Source organism: Crocuta crocuta, unplaced genomic scaffold (genome assembly GCF_008692635.1).
Source record: "Crocuta crocuta isolate KB4526 unplaced genomic scaffold, BGI_CrCroc_1.0 scaffold52, whole genome shotgun sequence".
Classification (NCBI taxonomy): Eukaryota; Metazoa; Chordata; class Mammalia; order Carnivora; family Hyaenidae; genus Crocuta; species Crocuta crocuta.
The window spans coordinates 2,337,261-2,352,903 of record NW_027528617.1 but is presented as its reverse complement, the minus strand read 5'-3'; the positions used below and the strand labels follow the sequence as shown (position 1 = coordinate 2,352,903).

At 38.5% G+C, this 15,643-nt stretch overlaps 1 long non-coding RNA gene across 1 annotated transcript in view; it reads right to left on the bottom strand.

The window, feature by feature from the left end:
- Window positions 1-8,149: 8,149 nt before the first annotated feature.
- The window catches only part of LOC144224169 (uncharacterized), a 28,881-nt gene continuing 21,387 nt past the window's right edge, over window positions 8,150-15,643 (bottom strand). Inside the window, exon 2 of the long non-coding RNA XR_013332971.1 lies at window positions 8,150-8,343. This is a non-coding gene — a long non-coding RNA (uncharacterized LOC144224169). The remainder of the gene's footprint in view (window positions 8,344-15,643) is intronic.

Sequence of the window (15,643 nt, the reverse complement as noted above, 5' to 3'; positions counted from 1 at the left end):
CTCTTTCTCTCAAAGTAAATAAATGAAGATTTAAAATATAGCAAATAGCTAAAAATTTTTTCATATCTATCTCACAGTGGATAAATTCTACACGTCCTAAATGTTTGTCAAATCCATTTATTTCTCTCCATTTCCAAACCCCTAGTCTAAGTTACAAACACCTCTTATCTGGAATACTACAGCTCTCTCCTGAATTATTTCCCTGAACCAATGTTCCCCTCAAGAAGAATTATTTAAACTAATGGAGACCTGATCATGAAAATTTCCATTGCCAAAACTTCATTAGTAGAGGGAACTTCCTAGTAGCTCTCAGCTAATTCACCCATCAGTTACTGACCTAGCTTGCATGTAAATATTTAAATTTTATAAACTATCACATTTTTTCTTTTTGCTATGATTTGCAATGAATTTACCAGAGAAGGATATTAGGTCTACTTGTTACTGCAACACGTGGCAAAAACATGAAAGAAGAAATGTCCTTTCCTTAAGTGTCAGCGAGATTCTGTAAAAATGCTGCTCTCTCAGAATTTATGTCAAAACTCTTACAAGAAAATCAGCTGGAGCCATATCTGTTTTTATTACTCCATTCATTATTCCATTCAGGTCCAAGTGTCAGCATGCAAACCTACCTAGCAATGAATAAGATGTTCCAAACTGTCAAATGGAAACATGTTTGTGTGTATAGATGAGCTAAGGAATGCAACTGCCATCAGAATGTAGGCTCCATGTAGCTGGAAACTTCACCTTGTTTACCGCGACGCCGCCAGCACCCATAACAATGCATAGCGTATAAAAGACATACAACTAGAAAAACAGAATTGCTAGAAGGTGCATATTAAAAGATTTATTGTGGGGCGCCTGGGTGGCTTAGTCGGTTAAGCCACCGACTTTCGCTTGGGTCATGATCTCGCGGTTCGTGGGTTCGAGCCCCGCCTCGGGCTCTGTGCTGACTGCCAGCTCAGAGCCTGGAGCCTGTTTCAGTCTGTGACTCCCTCTCTCTCTGACCCTCCCCTGCTCACGCTGTCTCTCTCTCTCCTAGAAATAAATAAAGCATTAAAAAAATAAAATAAAATAAAATAAAAGATTTATTGCAAGGAATGGCTTATACACTTGTGGGGCTGCCTAGGCAAGTCTGAACTCCAAAGGGCAGGTCATCAAGAAAAAGGCAAGGCTGGAAGTCACAGTGTCCAGGCTGAAGCTGCTGTCCACAGGACAATGTTTCCTTCATTAAGAAAACCTCAGTTCTGTCTTTAAAGCCTTCCAACTGATTGAATTAGGCCCATCCAGATCATTTAGATTTATCTTCCTTATTTAAAAATCAGTTAATGGACTTTAATCTTTTTACAGCAACATCTAGATTAGAGTTTGATTATATAACTGAGGACTATGTCTTCAACAAGTGGACACATCAAAAAGACAATCACACTAGCCATGCACATGTGGAGGGATGGGGCCGGAGTGGAGGGGACAGCAAGAAGGGGACAGGAGTGGGTTTGAGCTCCACATCAAACTCTCATCAGTCATCTGCACTGTCAGTGCAGAGCCTGCTTGAGATTCTCTCTCTCTCTCTGTCTCTCTCTCTCTTCTCTGTGTGTGTGTGTGTGTGTGTCTCCCCCCCCCCCACTCACACTTGTGCATGCTTGCTCACTTTCTCCCTCTGTCTCAAAAATAAATAAATAAATATTAGGAAAAAAAGGAGAAGAAGGGGACAGGAGAATGCTGGTACTCTATGCATATTCTGTCCCGAGATGAGGATAGAAGATTTATACATACAAGCCATGGACCATTCCCTTCTTTGTCTACTATGTCCCATCCCCCCATCAAATTTGTGTCTTCTCTTTTTTTGCAGTGCCTATCACTTAAAAACATGAAATGTTGATCTACATGGGTGCATTAGAGATGATAAAGTGGAATCTCTCTCCCTGGAACAAACCCAAGCATGGATATTTAGTTCTCCGATACACCGAGACAGGTGTGAAAAAAAATCCCTCTTGCAAACATGCTGGACATTAAAGAACAAAGAAGCATCTGGGATTAATCAAAGAAGAATTATGCAGAGTGGAGTGTTGTCTAACACCTGAGAGAAGGGACTTTCATACATTGACTATTACGGATTCTGATTATGCCTGCCTTGTTATGGCCTCAAAGCTATTGTTTTGGCTCAAGACCTACGCTGTTTTAGAAAACTATTAATTCAGCTTGCCAAAACACTATAATTTCAACAATTCCTATTGAGCTATGAAATTAAATGTTAATTTTCAATTTCGTCTTGGAGGGATACAGTCATGAACTACCCAAAGTCAAAAAACACACATGCACTCATGTGTATGTGTGCTTCCTTATAATTAATTGGTTTAAAAGCATTTATTACTTGTGCAGTACAAACTAAGGACTGTATTAACATAATACATATTACAATTAAAGCATCAGGCTCTTGACCTCCCTCCATTCCTTTTTAAACTCTACACTTTCCAAGATCTCTGATGAATTTCCACCATTTTGGAGAGCTGACAAGCCTACACCACAAGGCTACAGGATATTTTCTGAAACTATTCACTTAAAATTTGTCCCACTGAGATGTATCTTCACATCTGGTAATCCAGAGACTTACATTATGAAAGTATAATGAGAACATACTGTACTTTCAGAGGCTTCAGAGCTTATTTTTATCCCCAGAATCAATTAGCTACAATAAATATAAAACAATACTACAGATAGAAGGAAATTTGGTAGGTAAATATTATGGCTAAGAGGAATCAATGAATCAGTGAGACCACATGTTTTATCATATGTCTATGTCTACAGGCTTCACTTTCATCAATATTATAATTTAAATTGTCTTATTAAAGTTATTTATAATGTAAGTTCTTGCTATCTTATTAGGTAAGAATTTTTAACTTGGGAAACTGACAACCTCTTTGTGATTTGCTTTTCTCAATTAAAAGATGATAACTAGATCTCTAGGGTTACCTCTAGCTCTAGTGCTGGGTTTTATCTGCTTTAAGAGAAAAACGACTTGGAGATTTAGCTGCACATAAATTATAGTAGTATTTGTACACACAAAGTCCTCAGAATCATTTCCATGGGACCTGGCACACTAGAAAATCCGCCTCCTCCCATTAGACTGTTTTAGACCAAATTCCTTTTTTCTCCCATCAGATTTTTTCCCCCCATTTGATATTGGTCTCTGGTTAAAAACTGTCAATGCATTGGGCCACCTGGGTGGTTCAGTCTGGTAAGTGTCTGACTTTATTCAGGTCATGATCTCTCAAGGTTCACGGGCTCAAGCCTCACTTCAGGCTCTGTGCTGACAGCTCAGCCCCTGGAACCTGCTTCAGAGTCTGTGTCTCCCTCTCTCTCTGCCCCTCCCCTGCTCGTGCTCTGTCTCCCTCTCTCTCTGCCCCACCCCTGCTCATGCTCTGTCTCCCTCTCTCTCAAAAATAAATAAACATTTAAAAAAATTTTTAAACTGTCAGTACATTAAAGACTCTAACCTCCTTCTACCAGTCCAGCTATCAGTCCTCATACACACAATTAGGCTAATATTACTTCTCCTATGTACCCAATAGCAGTACATCTAGGTTAGGTTGAAATAAGATAAGTTAGGGGGAAAGAAAAGTGGAGATAATGAGGCATTGTACATATCTTAGCTGTTGCTATTTAACAAAAAGAGATGCAAAGTACATCCCAAACTAGTCATAATATCTCCAGGTACTATTCTTCCATTTCCATCCCTAAATCTGGAGGCTGGAGGTAACTATATTTGATTGCCTATAGCAAATAGCTTCCTTCCTCTCCCCTAGAGAGCAAATGTATGCTGACTTCTCAGCTCAATCCTTCTTCAGCTCACCTCCTAGATCCTTGCTTCTACATCTCAAACCTTGGGATAACAAGTCTACATAGGTCAGAAGTGGATCACCCACTCAAAGTACTATAATCACTATCCTGTAAAGGATACTCCTGATGTGGTCACCTGGATAACAAGTACAAAGGTCTACTGAGGACGCTTGAATCCCACAAAAATGTAGTACCAAGAGAGCAAAGGGTTTTCTCTGTTTTGTTTCATGTTGCATCCCAGTTGCCGGAAAAGTGCCTGGCCCATAGTAGACACTCAACAAATAACTAATGAACAAATTAACTGGCTTTAAGTATGCCTCCTTAATAGTTTCTACAAGATTTCTTTCTTCACATAGCAGCCACATCATACAGCTGTTATTTCTCTGTAAACCACTGATTTCTTTAGTGAAACAAACATTGAGGAAATGTCAAGAGTATAACCTACATCCTAATTTGGAACCCATTCCTCCTTTGTCACGCTAGGTCTCCTCTGGTATCTGAGTCACCTCCCCTAGTGCCTTATCCTTTGCTCTTGCATACTTCATATTGTCACTTCCTGGAATCTGAAATAATGTATATAAAACTCCCTATTTTCATACATAATGTATCTAAGAAAAAAAATGTTACAAAATGTATTGTCTCGAAGTTAGGCAACAGACCTGCGTGTTACCTTGTTCCCTAAGACAAAAAGGCACAAGAAATAATTCCTGAATTAAGTTTCTTTCTGGTACGGCCACCCACAGGGCCATGCAATCTAGTTGGTGGGTGATAATTTTCTCAGTTGTCTGGAAATTGCTCACCTGGGAGCCAAATGGTCATTTCTGTGTTCTTCCACATTTAGTCAGGCATTCCCTTGCCCAAAGAGCTGCCACCTTCTATCATAGGCCTGTCAGAAAGCTGGCCTTCAAACTGAATCTGGTTAGTATCAGAAGCAACGGATCAAGGGTTATGGTTTATCTCCTGCCCCCCAACAACCAGGAGAGGTGACCTCAGAGAGCATCACCAAGCTGACTGCCACCTGCTTAAGCCCCGCACTGCCCACGGCACTGGGGCAGAGGAAGTTCAAGCAGAAAAGCAGATACCTGCCCTATATGCCAACATAGCACGAACAGACAGGAGGATAGGACTGTAGACCCATGGAAGACCTTGAAATCATTAGGTAACTGATGCGAGAAAACGATAACTTAGATATACGCAACATGTGCTGGGGTCTATCTACTGTGCTAAAGTGCAAGTTAAGTGAAATTTGAACAGAAAAGGTGGAACGCGACACAGTCTCATCAGCGAGCACCCAGTGTTCACACTAAATGGCTTCACCTATTTCGTTACCCATTGTGCTACTACTCTAGCGATTTTTTTTCCCCATTTGATATTTCAGGTATCTAAAATACTCGAAATGCTTAACAGGGAAATGCCTCAAAAGCACTCTGTTAACTGCCTTCTGTAAAAATGTCACCTACAAAGACATCTGCTGCAGTCACACAATATACCGCATCTCAGTTATGGTGAAGATTTTCCTAGCTGAATGTTACCGGGAGTCAAAAGCCATTTCTTCTACGCATGTATTTCTTCTACCCGACTCACAACAGTTCCCTGATTGGAGTAAAGTATGAGAAAACACTCTGCTGACTACCTTCCTGGGGTTTTTATAGTTTGTATTTTATGCCATGCAGGTTACCAAAACATGTGCCTTCGTATAAAGCCAGCAGTGTAAGGACTTCAAATTCCGTAAGTTTATATTTTTTATAGATGAAGCTGCTACCATGTTTCAAATCTTAAAATACATTTGAACACTATATACAGACATAATTTGTTCAACTAGAAAAAAAAATTTGGCTCTTTATACATAGAAGCTATACAGTTCTCTAAATGTACTGCAGCAGTCAATTATAAACTAGATATAAACAATTATAACTAGAAAGCTAAACTGATCTTGATCCCTCTGAGTCTGTTAACCTGGACCAGAGTACTTTCCTTCAATCAGAGCCTAGGGTGTCTGACTCTTTAGGCTCAAATTATGCCTCCCAAGGAGAGCTGTGGACTCTAATCAGAACATCCACTAGACAACGTGATAATGAGACTAAAGGTAGATTTGTATATTACTTAAACAATATACAGATGTCCTCTAAAGCTAGTTGAACATTAAACCAAGCAGGTCCGTATGGAATAGCAAATGTCCTCATAAATCTTCAGAGGAGAACTACTTTACAAATACAGTAAAACCTTAGATTGCGAGTAACATCGTTTCTAATAAATTTTAACTTGATGAATGAGCAATGTCTTGCAATATGAGTAGTACGTGATGCCAAACATCACATAATGAAACCGAGCTTGAAATTCGCTTTGATAGACGAGTGCTTGGGATTACAGGCATGTTTCCGGAACGAATTATGCTCGCAAACCAAGGTTTTACTGTACTAAGTGTAAGGTCTAGCCTCAATAAAAGCCCAGGAAGAATTTTCTTTTTGTTAAAACCACAACCCAAATAGGAAAAGCACACTCCTATGAGAGCTTCCTAGAACCTTTTTGCTCTCACTGCCTGTTTTTCACCCTTAGGCAAATGACTGGGGAGAAGCAGAGAAGATTGAGGATGAAGTCAGCATTCCTAGTGCAGTAGCATAGGTGGGTGTTGTGGGGTAGTCTAAGTTGTAATGCAAATCTCTCACCTGTCACAGTCAAACATGACAAGTTTGCAGACACACTTGATTAATACCTGGAACTGAATCTCAGTTGGAGTGGCTTAGGCATAGAAAAGTACTTCAAAAGTGAGTATTTTGAGGGAGGCCCATAGATAATTTAGTAGACAGATTAGAGATATAAATAATTCCATCTTCATGTCAGCAGATACAGGAGCGCAGTCCCGTTTCCAATGACAACATCGCCATTATTTAAAAAGCAAGCTACATAAAAGTTTAATTGGAGAATTGAGGTGGTGGATCTATAAATATTCACTGTATAATATGTCAACTTTCTATATATTTGAACTTTTTCATGATAAGATGTTGGACAAGGTGGAGCAGAAAACAAGCTACAGAGCAGTTGGTTCACTGAGCTCAGTTTATCAGGTATGATGCATGGCTACAACACACACTGGTGACCCAACTGCAAAGCCTGAATCCAGAGCCCATCTGAATGTTCTCCCCAGAGTGGGCTGCATGAGCTCACTCTTGACTGCCACTAGGAACTTTAATAATAGTAACATCTGCGACGACACGCATGGACCTTGAGGGCATTATGCTAAGTGAAATAAACCAGACAGAGAAAGAAAATACCACATGGTATCACTTATATGCAGAATCCTAAAAAATGTCAAACTCATGGCAATAGAGTAGAAAGGTGGTTGCCAGGGGGCGGGGAAAATAGGAGAGGTCAATAAAAGGATACAGACTTTCAGCTATAAATTAAATAAGGTCTGAGATCTAATGTAAAACATGGTGGCTATAGTTGATAACACTGTATAGTATAATTGAAATTTGCTAAGAGAGGAGGACTTAAATGTTCTCATCAAAAAAAAAAAAGATAAAAATGTGAGACATTGACTGCGTTAACTAGATGGAAGAAGCCACAATGTATACACATATCACATCCCTGTGATGTACTCTTTAAATATCCTACAACTTTATTTCCAACTATACCTCAAGAAAGCTGAAAAAATGCTTAAATAGTAATCTACTAGAATTGGGTAAATTTCTAGAGCTCTAAACACCTAGTCCTCTTTATTCTTCACACAGGAAGCCAGGAGCCCAGTAATAAAGACCTGGGCTTTGAATCATAGTTCAGATCCTGAGTGACTCCACTGCTTATAGTGATCAAATCTACTGGGGCGCCTGGATGGCTCAGTCGGTTAAGCATCCGACTTTGGCTCAGGTCACGATCTCACGGTTCGTGGGTTCGAGCCCCGTGTCAGGCTCTGTGCTGACAGCATGGAGCCTGGAGCCTGCTTCAGATTCTGTGTCTCCCTCTCTCTCTGCCCCTTCCCTGCTCACACTGTCTCTCTCTCAAAAATAAACATTTAAAAAATTAAGTACCAATCAAACTTCCTCATCTTCTCTTCATACATAAGAAAAACCAAGACACTAATTTAAATTTTACACCCTTGATGTAAACACACTGCAAAAATCTTTGGTTATGATTCCATACTGGCTGAGCCTCTGTTCAGGCGAAAAGTTATCTAAAACTTTAAAATTGTTTCCAGGGCCACCTGGCTAGCTCAATCAGAAGAGCATTCAACTCTTGATCTCAAGATTATGAGTTTGAGTCCCAGATTGGGTACAGAGATTTCTTAAACAAACAAATTTGAAAAGAATTAAAATTGCTTTTAGGCCATAGGACATCAAATTATCATTATTATTATTTTGTCAAGAATGCTGAAAAGATAGATAAATTCTGTTAAGTAGACTTAGTTTCTCTAACTTCCATGCCTCTAGAATAAAGTACTTGGGTTGTTGAAAGTTGACCCTGAAGTCCCGAAAACCGCTGAAGTGTCTACTGTATCATGGACGTACACTGGAAGAGAGGGAAGGAGAAAGATGGCTGTTTAGTCTCCTTACAGAACTCAGCTCCTACTGCCTTCTATTTTATCCTTTAAAATATGGAGAAAGAGGAAAAGAAACACAGGAGGTAAATTTTTAAAATCTTATTTATTTTGAGAGGGAGCGTGAGAGAGACAGTAGGGGAACAGGGGCGAAGGGCAGAGAAAGAGGGGGAGACAGAGAATCCCAGCAGGCTCCATGCTGTTTAGCTCAGAGCCCCATACAGGGTTCATTCTCACAAACCATGGGATCATGACCTGAGCAAAATCAAGACTTGAACACTTAAACGAAAGTCACCCAGGCACTCCATGAGATAAATTTATAAAGGGAATTCAGTTTCTTTTTTTTTATTATTTAATATGTAATGTTTGAGAGAGAGACAGAGCACAAATCAGGGAGGGACCGGGAGAGAGAAGGAGACACAGAATCTGAGGCAGGCTCCAGGCTCTGAGCTCTTAGCACAGAGCCCCACCCAGCACCAAACCCACGAAACTTAAGATCATGACCTGACCCGAAGTTGGACACTTAACTGACTAAGCTACCCAGGTGCCCCAAGGGGGTTCAATTTCTTAATTTTAGCTCCCATTTTGCACAATGATGTTAGAAGTCCAGGCCCTTCAAACACATAAAGATTTAATGCACCCAAATGTCAAGAGAAAATAAACATTTTTGTCACTATCTGAATAATGATTTTATAATATGTCTATGTGAACTAGAAAATAAGAAAGAATCTAATATGTTGAATAAAATGAAACATATAACACTGTGAGGGAATAATGCCATTATATGTTCAGATATGCATATTATTTTGAAATTCAGTGAGACAGTTTTTCTTCAAGACAATAAAAGGGAATTTTGTCTTAAAAGATGGCTATAAATATTGCTTGGAGTTAATGAGAAAAATGAAAATGATTACTATTATTAGTCTTGTTGGGGTGGCTGAAATGGCATATGGGCCTGGTGCCTTGGTTGCCATGGTGTATGTTGTTGCGTTCTTCAAATAGAGGATAATACAGTTCTGCATTCAATAACAACGGTTGAAAGAATGAATTCTACTGCACAGATTGCAAAACAGCTTTTTCATTTCTGCTTTCTCCTTCAACTACCAGGAGAAACCATACAACGTACACTACATGACGGGACTTTCTAGAACTGGTTAACGGAAATTTGTAAACACAGTATGTTCCAGGCGATTTCGTTTTGAATTTGGTCAGCATTTATGTCATTTTCTCCCCTCCATAGGGTACAGCTTTCAGCAGGGATTGATTTGTCACATAGAATCACAATTCACACCCATGGTGCCCTCCGTCCTCTATGAATTTTCAAAAGCCTCTCTCTAGGGCTGGCTCCCATGTTCTCTATGACTTTCCCCCTAGGACAGAGGCCCTAGGAATTCCTCGTTGACTGAATGTATTTCACCAAATGACTTTTTCTTATTAAAATTTTTGAAATTTCTTGTATCAACTCAATTGTATTTTTCAAAAGCATAGCAACTAATATGTCTTTTTTTCTTTTTAAAAATATTACTGACTATATTCCCCATGCCATACCTTTCATCTCTATGATTTATTTATTCCATAAATGCAAATTTGTAGCCCTTAATACCCTTTATCTGTTTCACCCATCCCCCTCAATCTCCCCTCTGGCAACCATCTGCTAGTTTTCTATATTTAAGAGTTTGTTGTTGGGGCTCCTGGGTGGCTCAGTCGGTTGAGCGTCTGACTTCGGCTCAGGTCATGATCTCGCGGTTCGTGGGTTCGAGCCCTGCGTCGGGCTCTGTGCTGACAGCTAGCTCAGAGCCTAGAGCCTGTTTCAGATTCTGCTCCTCCCTCTCTCTCTGACCCTCCCCTGCTCATGCTGTCTCTATCTCTCTCTCAAAAATAAATACAATATTTTAAAAAAAAGAGTTGGTTGTTAGCTTGTTTTGTTTATTTTTTAGATTATACATATAAATGAAATCATATGGTATTTATCTTTTTCTGACTTATTTTATTTCACATAATACCCTCTAGGTCCAACCATGTTGCTGTGAATAGCAAGATCTCATTCTTTTTTATGGCTTAATAATATTCCATTGCATAATATTCCACTGCATATACATCTTCTCCATTTATCTAGCAATGGACACTTGAGTTGCCTCTATATCTTGTCTATTGCGAATAATGCTGTAATAAACATATGGGTGCATATACCTTTCCAAGTTAGTGTTTTCATTTTCCTTAGGTAAATACTCATTAGTGGATTTACTGGATACTTTGGTATTCCTATTTTTAATTTTTTGAAGAACTGCCATACCGTTTTCCACAGTGGCTCCACCAATTTACATTCCCACCAAGAGTGCATCCCAGTTCCTTTTTCTCCACATTCTCACCAACACTTATTGTTTCTTTTCTTTTTTATTCTAGCCACTCTGACAGGTGTAAGTTGGTTTTGATTTGCATTCCCCTGATGATTCGTGATGGTGAATATCTTTTCGTGTGTCTGTTGGCCATCTGTACATTTTCTTTGGAAAAATGTCTCTTCAGGTCCTCTGCCCATGTTTTAATTGGATTATTTGTGCTTCTCAAAATTAATTTCTATTTGTTGAGAGTGATCCTCCGTTGCTGCCTGGATTTCAGAGTTTGCTGAATTCATATTCTTAATACAAATTAGATTATTGTCTTTACAATTCCTTTAAAATTGATAGTTCTACATAAAATAACAATACGACTCTTCCGTGTCTGTCAAATATGATCATGCTTCAAAATTTAATGTAGGAGATCCCTAACTAAAATCTTTTTCCTTCTTCAGCTTCTATAGTCCATCAAGTTTATGCTTTTCCTCCTGCCTCTCAATGCCCACATCACCTGCATTCCACTCTTTCTATCTTTTGAGTTAAAATAGACATTTTATGGGGCCCCTGGATGGCTCAGTCAGTTAAGCATCTGACTCTTGATTTCAGCTCAGGCCATGATTTCAAGGTTTACGTGTTTGAGCCCCACACTGAACTGTCAGCACAGAGCTTGCTTGGGATTCTCTTTCTCCCTCTCTATATGCACCACCCTCTCTCCCTCCCTCCTTCTCTCTCTCTGTCTCTGTCTCTCTCACTCAAAAAGAAAAAAAATAGACATTTCTTAAAGTTTCTTCCTTTGGTCATTTTTTTTTCTCTGTAATCTTTTCCTCAATGATCCCATCCTTCACCAGACTTCAAAAATGCCCTTGATGAAGATGCCTACCTCATTTTGAGGAAATTATAGTTCCTAGCCTTTCCCTTTAACATCCCTCATCTATATATGTTTTTACAAATAAATTATTATATTACCCTCCTAGGGTTGCTATAACAAAGTACCACAGATAGAAAGGCTTAAACAACAGAAATGTATTTTCTCAGAGTATGGAGGCTAGAAGTCTTAGATCAAGTTTCCCCCACAAAGGCTTGTGAGGGAAGGGGATGTTTCTGGCAACTCTCTTTGGCTTGACAATGGCTGTCTTCTTCCTGTGTCTTCACACCGTTTTTTCCCTGTACATGTCTGGCTCTAAATTTCCTCTTTTTATAAGGGTGCTTGTCATAGTAGATTAGAGTCCACCTTCATGGCTTCATTTTAACTTAATTATCTCTGAACACATTCTCCAAGTACAATCACATCCTGAGGTTCTAGGGGGTTAGAACTTCAACATATGAATCAGGGGCAGGGGGACAAATTTAAACCATAACAAATATCATAAGATTATATTGTTTTGAAATGTGATTATTCAGTTCAAACTTACAAAATTAATACTACTTCATACTAATCATGGAGAATAATATTATCTAAGTGAGGTCAGCTTTCATGTCAAAGGCCCACAAAAGAGGCAAGTTCATGGACAGGAATTCAAGATGGGTCCCAGTTTGGAGGGAAAACAAGATTAACCTGTCTTGGCCAAAAATCTTAAGAGAAAAGATGTTAGTTTGGGATCCTGGACGGTGGGTTTGAGGATGGTCACAGTGAGAAAGATTGGGAGCTAGGAAAAGAAACACACCTGCAGCACATCCCAGTTAAAGAGAAGTTAGGAATCTTTTTATCTCTGTTATGCTTTGGATTTTTAAAAATGATTCTCTACTTCAAAATCCTTCATCAGCATTCTATAGTTTTGTCTCAATGATTGATAGTGAATAGTAATAACTTCAAAACCAAAGTCCGGTCAAAATGAAATGAAGCAAAATAAAACAAGATTTTATAATTTTTAAAAAATTATTTACCTTTGTGTAACTCAAGCATTTCCAAACTCTTTTGAGCTCTTTATTCCCCCATGTCCCAATGATTTTGTGTCACAGAACACACTGAGAAGGGCTGAGTCTGGCAAAGTTTTGCTGGGATTTTTAAACTTTGTGTCAGATGTTCTCTGAATCAAAGTGAAAGCTTTCCTGTTTCTACAATCGTCATGTTTCCAGAAACAAGTATGAAAAGGCAGAGAAACCCTCTCACACCCCCACTCCCAGGAAAATGCATCTTACGACTATTGAAGAATAAAGTTAGCCTCATACAACCTGGCCTCTTCTCTATCTTGGAGGTTAAGGATTTATTTCTAAGGAAAAGACAATACTTCACAATCCCGAATTCCTATCTCTAACCCAGACACGCTTGATCTTTCTTTTGCATGAAAGTTGGTGTTCCCCAATATTCCTTCCTTAGGTATACTAGCAAAAGGATTAATTGTTAGACTCTTCAACTCAAATTACCCCAAACAGAATTTACCCCCTTTTCTCCAAGCCACTTTCCTCTTCTGATTTTATTAATCCTTCTCTTACAACCATTATATCCCTGAGAGGCTATAATAACTTATTGAAGTTCACATGGTTAGTGATCTGCAGAGGTAAGACTTGAGCCCATTTAGGGCCTAACCATACACTGTGGTCTCATAGTGTAAAAGATCAAATGACTACATAAAATTTATATTTGTTGAAACATTTTCAAATTGCTAAAATTACAGTCCCAGGAACATCAAATTATTGGGAAATTTTTTTGATGGATGGAAACAACCCAAATGTCCATCAATGTATGAATGGAAAACAAAATACATTATATACATACAATGGGGTATTATTCAGCTTTAAAAAGGACAAAAATTCTGACATAGGCTATGACACAGATGAACACTGTGGACATTTTAAGTGAAATAAGTCAGACACAAAAGGACAAATACCTTATGATTTCACTTACATGTATTAACTAATCAAATTCATAGAGATACAAAGTAGAATGGTGGTTGTCGGGGCTGGAGGAAGGGAGAAATCAGAAGTTATTGTTTAATGAATATGGAGTTTCAGTTTGGGAAGATGCAAAAGTCTAGAGATGGAAGGTGGTAATATTCACATAGCAATGTGAATGTACTTAATGCCACTTAACAATGTTTAAACTTTACTTTATGTATATCTTACCACAGTTTTTCTTTTTATTTTTTTAATGTTTCATTTTTTGAGAGAGAAAGACAGACAGATTGTGAGCAGGGAAGGCGCAGAGAGGGAGACGTGGAATCCGAAGCAGGCTCCAGTCTCTGAGCAGTCAGCACAAAGCCCGACGTGGGGCTTGAACTCACAAGCAGTGAGATCATGACCTGGGCTGAAGTCAGACACCCAACCGACTGAGCCACCCAGGTGCCCCCACAATTTTTAAAACTTGAACAAAATTTTGTCACAAACTCAGAGTAAGATGAGTTTTTTTAAATAAAAAGGAAAACAGTGGCACCTGGGTGGCTCAGTCGGTTAGGTATCTGACTCTTGGTTTCAGCTCAGGTCACGATCTCATGGCCCATGAGTTTGAGTCCCCCACAGGCCCTGTGCTGATGAAATGGAGCCCGCTTCCGATCCGATCCTCCATCTACCTTTCCCTCTGCCCCTTCTCCACTCATTCTCTCTGTCCCTCTCTTTCTCTCCAAAAAATAAAAAATTAAATTAAATTTAAAAAAAAGTCTCTCCCTCTGCCCCACTCCCTGAATTATGCATATGCTAACTCTCTAAAATAAAATTTTTTTAAATAAATAAAAATTAGATTTTTATAAAAAGAGCAAATAGTAGGAATTAGACTGTATCCATATGCCTTTGTTTCATCTTTATTGTAATCTTTAAAGAAATGAGTTGTTGATGTTATATTGTGTGGCTATTTCAGTATGGAAAAAATTACTTTTAAGTTATTTATTATTAACAATTATATTATTAATTATATTATTAATTGTTAATTGTTATATTAACAATTACCTTTCTTCCTTAAAATATATTGTTGAAATGAACAAAAGCAACATAGTATTACAAAGTACTGTGTGGACATTTAAGAATAGTCTTATATTAATTTCAAAATATAATGAAATTTGGAAAGTAAGTTTATTATTTTTAAAATTTTATTTATTTATTTTGAGACAGAGAGAGAGAGAGCTGGGGATGGGCAGTGAGAGAGAGAAAGGGAGAAGAGAAACCCAAGCAGGCTCTGCACTGATAGTGAGTGCATGGGGCTCAAACTCCTGAACGGTGAGATCATGACCTGAGCTGAAACCAAGAGTCAGACACCTAACCAACTGAGCCACCCAGGTGTCCCATAAAAAAAAATCTCATTTTTAAAAGAAATTTGGATCAGTATAAACTGTTCTTTTAGAAGGACAAACCTCCACTTTAAGAAAACCAAGTGCAAGAATAGAACATAAAAACCTGTTTTCTAGTCTTCCACATTAAATCTAATTCCACAGTGACTTGCAAAAGCTTACCATTGACAAGCCCCAGTACTTGACGCTAGAGATACAAAAATGATTGAAACCCTTTCTTCCTGCTCTTAAAGAACTGAGTCCATGGGAGATATAAACATGTATGTTAATGCACCTCCGTGCTGTGGGTAGAGATTCAAAGAGGTAGACTTAATAAAAGAGGTAGATTCAAAGTATAGCAGGTACACAAAGAAGTAGTCAACTCTAAGTTGATGATTCTGGAGCTCTCTTGAAGGGAAAGAAAGAAAATTACAAGTCTCTCTGGTTTGGAAAGAGCGTCTTTAGAAAGAAACCAATATCTACATTAATATCACCTTACATTTCTAATATCATCTTATCCTTCATTGTAAAATTTATTAAGAAATTTTTCATCCAGTACTTTACTGGATATAACAACCCTATGAGGCCTCTGTAATTATTCCCACACTGCAGATGAGGAAAGTATCTCCCAGAGAAGTAGCCAGCTCAAAATTATGCAGCTAGTAAGTCCAAGGCTATTTATGATAAACTTTTTAAATTTCTAATCTGCTTCCTCACTAAACTTCACACTTTTTTGCTAACAA